Source organism: Littorina saxatilis, linkage group LG16, assembly GCF_037325665.1.
Source record: "Littorina saxatilis isolate snail1 linkage group LG16, US_GU_Lsax_2.0, whole genome shotgun sequence".
NCBI lineage: Eukaryota > Metazoa > Mollusca > Gastropoda > Littorinimorpha > Littorinidae > Littorina > Littorina saxatilis.
Window position 1 is genome coordinate 29,712,583 of NC_090260.1, and position 6,628 is coordinate 29,719,210.

Sequence of the window (6,628 nt, forward strand, 5' to 3'; positions counted from 1 at the left end):
TTCCGTGACCTTTCGAATTTCATGGGAGCTGCCATTTTGGTTTTGATGCGCTTCCTTTTCCGGTTTACATATTTTCCGGTTTAACATAGCATTTGCGTTTTTTTGTCAGAAGAGTGATATTTGGTTATGAAGGAAGTCAAGTCCGCCATTACCTGCCACCTCAGTTGAGTGTTTACTTTGAACTTAAACTTGAACCGTAACAGTGTGTAGCCAGTTCACAAGACCTGTTCATCTTCCTACCAGTTCCAACTGTTGTTATCAATGGGTCGCGCAGCTGGAGGAAGTGTTTATTTCCATTCGGAGCCCAACTTCAGTTCAAAACCAGTCAAAAACTGGCCTTGACATTCCCACACCCTTGAATGACATTAGATCTACGTCGTTTCCGCTTGCCAAAATCCCACATGTTACATGTCTGCTCTTCGAGTTGTTTGGAACTTAGTTCGAGTATTTTCTCGAACGTAACTTTTGACCCAGCTGTCAGGTAGGCATCATGAATTAGACGTACACTGGCAGTTATAAATCATGTTGTGCAAAAGACTCTAAAGAAGTAGAACATTGTGGAAAATCGGGAATGCTTTCTCAGTTTGTGCACCCTGGCAACATTCAGCAGGAAAAAAAAAACCTGCATATGCCTTCCTCTGCAAAAGTCGCGCGAAGAATGCTGAACGGGCAGCGACGACTAGCTGTTCTTCTTCACTGAAAGTAATAAACTACCCCCCAAACCCTGCAAGTTTGTGCGATTTACTTTGTGGACATGAAGCCAGCAGAGGACTTCGGAATGCCCACTTAATTCCTTGATTGTACTTCCGTCACAAGAACTAAAAGAACATTCAATGTTCGTTAAATCTGTGGATCAAGTGACTCACGAAGCGGAGGAAATGAAAATCACCGGCAGATCTGTACAAGATGTTGAATTCTGCCAGGGAAACGAAGCCGCCCTCACGGCAGAGAAGTCTTCGCCTACGAAAATCAGTAGATCTAGAGCAAGGTAAACATACGTTTTTCAAAGCTTGTTCACAAACACACACACACACGTACACAAACACACACACGCTCACACCATCACACACACACATGAAAGAGATGGAATAGCTGATCGAGTGATGACAATGTTGATTGATAAGGTTTTTTTGGTGCGGTGAACTTGAGGCTATATTGTTCTATCAATCCATCGATATATTTTACACTTTCACCCCAGAAATGAAGCACGTGTACACATATTGAACAAAAGAATCATTTTAAGCTTTCATTGGCATTGTTTCCTTTTTTTGCAGACATGTTGGCAGGAAGTGAGTGTTTCACCCCACTCTTGCAAGGTAGGTTGATCACTGATGACAAGTTCTGATTGTTTTTCCTTTTTAATATTAAACGGATGACAATCCGTACTCTGCAGATGGATCTAACCGAGATGGATCTAACCGACACGGAAGCAACATTGGGAACAAACTGTTATTCAATCTGTGAATATGTCATGTGTGAGGGGTATAACTGCAAGTAGCCTACGTTCGCTAATGTAGAGAAATAATTTTGGACTCAAACTTCAAGTTAAATTGTTTCTGCTGTCAGAGCCATCTTTCTGAAGGAACAATATTTTACATGCCACTGGATTGTTGTATATTCCTTCTTATTTTGCAATGACAGGCTCAGCTTTCATTTGATTGTAATGTGTTTCTTATTTGAAGCTTTGTACCATAAAAGCTCTGTAGAAGTGTTGCACTTGTTTTGCAGACTGCATTAGGCGTGGTAGCTATTGCACACACCCACACCCACCCCCCCCCCTGTCTATTTATCTAACATTCCCACCCACACACATACACAGGGTGCTGACAAATGATTTTTTTTCCATTCTCCTTCAGGCCATCGCTTAATTTCTTGCAGACTGAGGAGCAATGGACGTTTGAGCAGCTCCTAAACCTGGGGCACACAAGCCACAAGGTAAATAAGGTATCAGTATACAAACAATTATGAACAAATGTTTTCCCTTTGATTTTTATCGCATCATTTTTTCATAAAACTCTGTAAATTGTGGCAATTACACATTATGCCAATAACATTATTATGAAGAATGAAGATTTTCAACTTATCATTGAAGAAATGAAATCAAGCATTTTTGTTCATTCTGTATTTGATTATTATTTTTCAGTCTTTGGGTTGGCATAGTGGGTGAAATAAGGGTGAGGAGTGTCGGTTGGTGTTATTTTTTTAGGTCTTGGTGATGTAATATTTTCCCTACGGTATTATTCATGGTTATCATAGTGCAGATTCCAGGGAAACGGTTTTTTGAACAGCCTCTTAAACTGAAAAGCTACAAGGTCAACAACATAAACAGGTTACTGATGTCTCGGGCATTGATGTTTTTAAAAAGATTTGCACAGCAATTTTTGTGTGTGTAAAGAGATAATGAAAATAAAGCATAACAACTTTTATATTTTTGAAGTGGAATTAAATGTTTTCATTTTTTTTATTTTGAAGTGTTTTTGTATGCAGGTTTGATTGGATGGGTGGGGGGTGGTTTTGATGGTTCTGATTTATTATGATGTAAGGGTGTTTTTTTCCTTAATTATTTATTTAATTGGTTTATGCAGACTTCATGGCAGCCACTGACCTGACGATATGACAGCCATGAATATCGAACGCAGAAGGAGAAAAAGAAGAAGACAGTCTAACAGGAAAATAATTCTGGTATGCTCATAATGTCTATGCCAGTTAAAAAAAGTCATGAATTAAAGTTTACCCAGGTTAGACATTAGCATGTCGTAATTGTGACAATGAATGTATCCGTAAACGCACCAAGAGACTTACTTGGAAAAATTGAAGTCATGCATCGTCAATATGACTACAATCACAAACTGAATAAGGGGAAATCATGTCAATTTGGTGGTCTGGATCATCAGCTGTTGCTCATTCGCTATAATGGTCTACTTGACAAAGTCCGTCTTCGTGTGATTCTTTGTTTCTTTATACCTAGTGTAGACAACATGTAGGCGTTTGCAGACTGTTTATTGTATTGCTGTTGTTTGTTTGTGAGTAAAACTATGGTGTGACCTCAATTGTTTGGAATTTGTTGTGTATGTTCTACTTTGTGTAAGGTGTTTCTCCATGCCCCCAGAAGAACCGACATCATATTAAAACCTTTATACCCTGAAAATACTTGCATACTAGATGTTGTTTCTTATTGTAATGATTGGGGACAGTTCACTTCACTTCAGTGCTTTTCACGCCTGGTGGCGTGTAGGGCAGCGACAAAGGACGATTGGGGACAGGCAAGCTCTTAAGTTGTGCAAGCCTTCAGAAAACTGTCAAGTCTGATTTGCTAGAACAAGCGATATTAACACGTTATTAAGATGAATATTTGATTAAATATGTGCAGGAACTACTTCAGCAGATTCATATGGCCAGTCTCACAATGCATGGAAGGTGAGTAAATTGAATTATGTCTTTCCCACCTGTTCTGTGTTTAGTGTCAGCCGTGATTGCCTGATGAGAATTTGAAAACATGTTGCTAACTAACATGAACCCAACCATGAAACGTGATGTAGGTGAGTAGCCCATCTAGAAAAACGAACCTGTTCTAATTCCGAATTAGAACAGGTTCTTTTTTCTAGATGGGCTACTCACCTACATCACATTTTATGGTTGGGTTCATGTTAGTTAGCAACATGTTTTCACATAGAAAATGGTGGGCACCTGAACAAATATCTGCACATTACAATGAAATCTTACTTTGTGATATGATGGTTTAATAACCCCCCCCCCCCCCCCCCACCCCCAAGAAGAAGCTCACATAACTACCAACTACACAATTTCATTACAGAATCAAACAATGGGAAGAATCAGGATTCAGCAGTGCTAGGTCGTTGAGGGGAATAGCTATCACTAGGCACTCAGCAATAAATAGTTGAGGTTTTCACGGACATTAACAAAATCCGGTAACCTACGGACAGTAAATTTCACAGGGAAGGGAACAAGAACGTCAAAAATGGAAAAGTATGTTTTTTCTTTAAACCATTGATAGAGCTTTGAAGCTTCACGCAAGTTTTGCAGAGAGAGCACTCGGCCTATTCATTTTTGGCACTAAAACATGCGCGCACACAAAAAGAAAGTTTTTAAAAAGTGGCGCCAATGTATTCTCACACTCACAGCCTTAGAATATTGCAGTTTGTATGTTACCAAATTGAGGCATGATTTTACTCCATGCAATTACCTGACCAAATCTGCGACAGTCGGGCAAACTTCTTACAAGTCGGATTGGGCCTTCAATCAAATACTCAGAAACCAGCAGCTACTTTAAGTAATACTAGTTTTGTTGTTATTTTTTACAGCTTGTACTGAATGTGTTTTTCTTTTATCTCCTCAGAATCGAGTCAGCCAGAGAAAGACCATTGAGAGGGAGAGCGCACAGTAAAGCATATATGGCATGCACTTCGGTGGACCAGTGCCATCATCTTCATAACAAGAGATGCAGATCTTATTTTCTTATGTTTAGGTATAGCTGTTAGCAAAAGTATTTGACGATTCTTGGGTACGACTTTCGTGTTTTATCCTATTAAACAGACATGGGACTGGTCCGAATTTTATCGGAATTCCGATATTTTCCTTAGCTCACAGACCATTCTTGAGATCGATGCAAATTCGTTGAGAAAATAAAGGGGTGGTGGTATGAACCGTTCAGCTGAACTGCTGTCTGCGTCTGAAGTCAGTGCATTCGCACCCCAGCACTCGCGTGAACCCATAACAGTATCATGGGTCGCGTTTGATTGGCTGTCGATCTCCGACGATTATCGCCTAGGCTTAATTGTTCACCGATGGCGGTTTGCGGGTTGTTTTGATTGGCTGCTGATCTCCAAACGCCGAAGGTGAAAAATGTAGCATCATGGCGTCTGGATTCCGTATTGTTTTGTCGGCTGTGGAAGCTCTTACGATCGACGACCAAAGTGTGAAAAACAAGTGGAAAGCCAACTGGCTGTCAGAAGAAGTGACTGTCATTATCAACATGAAAGAAAGGCGCCAGCTCATTGGCGACAGTATCGCCAAGATATCGATATCCATTCCCGGTCAGGCCGTGTGCACGTGGTGCGACAACGGCCACTGCGTGGTGAAATACGGACTTGGTGGAAAAAAATGTGTTGGTTCTGAAAGTTTTCAAGTAAGTTTTGTGTGTGTGTGATTGTTATAAATTACACTTTTGTTTAACATCTAAAACATATTATTCTTATGGTTTTTATGGCTTTTTAAAAAGGCATGATCTATTTTTTTGCTATCAGGAGAGGCCCCAAAATGGCCTTTATAATTCTAACATTAATTTTCCGTCAGGGGGGCTTTTGCCCCACTGAACCCCCTACCGGGGCGTTGCCCCTGGACCCCACCAGGGGCCTATGCGGCCCCTGGACCCCGGCTTAGTTTCCTACTTTTGGAACATTTGCTGGTCTCATGTCTGGCTTGTGCACAGCCCCAAAATCTGTTTTATTTTGATTTATCATTTATAGTTTGAATTTGTTTTTAAATGGAATTAGTCCAAATGTAAATACATCTAAGGTTGCAATATTGTTTTCTTGTATATACCCTTAAAACTACCTCTTCGTGTAAACAAAATTTAATTGTAAAAAGAAGTGTTTGTTCAAGGGAGATAATTTGAAGCGAATTTTTTTTTAAATCAGTAAAACTGCGTAGTGACATCCTCAATTAAATAAAAAGAATAAGGAATAAAGGTACACACACAGGTTGTACCCATTTTCTTGATTGCACTGCTTTTAAGTAGAAAGCTTTTTTTCTCAGAATTATTTTACAATAAAATTCAAGGGAGGCAATTGATATGATAAAAAGGAAGAATTTTTTTCTTTTCTTAGAATACTGTACACATTTAGTAAAGTATAATTTACAAGACAAAACACAGGGTTTTTCGTTTTTTTTCTGTGCCTACTACTTGACAAGAGAACCACGAGATTTGTGCAGATTATTTAAAATGTTCTGTACAGTATATTTTACAACTTAGACAGATCCATACAATATATATAATTTTGTAATAGATGTTTACAATTTGTAGGTATGTTTTTGTTTTAAATCAACAGTTCGGATAGCCACAACAAGTGTGTATGTCTTGTGATTTGAGAGCTTTAGCACTGGATGCTTAGAATCCTCTTGATCATTTACTTCAGTAGGTTAAGCCACCTTCTCCAAAATCTTCTCTCCTATTCTGTGCTTACTACAGTGGGTTTGACAAGAGAACCACGAGATTTGTTTTTGTACATATGTTGCTTTTATTCTGTACATTTTAATATTTTAATCCTATGTGCACATTTTTTTTTAACTGTGTTTTGGTTTTTGGTTTTGTTTTCCTGTATTCAAAGTGTGTATGGAAACCACAACCTGTCACAGCAGTATTATTAATCTGGATCTCCCTGCTAAGAACGTAATTAACAGAACGTGTGCATGTAGCTAAAGAACTTAAAAAGAATTTCTGCTACTTCACTCAAAATACGTCCATCCTCACACTCATATTTTCTTAAAATAATATTTGTTCATACAAACATGTTTGCGAATTATTCAATTTTGCGTAAAATATTCAATTACGATTTCTTTGTGTGTTGCAAAATTATGTAATAAAATATTGCAAGATCAAATTCAAAAC

The 6,628-nt window shown here is 38.7% G+C and overlaps 1 long non-coding RNA gene across 1 annotated transcript; it reads left to right on the forward strand.

The window, feature by feature from the left end:
* Positions 1 to 36: 36 nt before the first annotated feature.
* Positions 37 to 4,491, forward strand: LOC138950773 (uncharacterized). The gene is made up of 6 exons (XR_011450784.1): positions 37 to 988; positions 1,275 to 1,316; positions 1,857 to 1,935; positions 2,586 to 2,682; positions 3,371 to 3,417; positions 4,358 to 4,491. It is a non-coding gene; the product is annotated as an uncharacterized lncRNA (long non-coding RNA).
* The last annotated feature ends 2,137 nt before the right edge of the window (positions 4,492 to 6,628 follow it).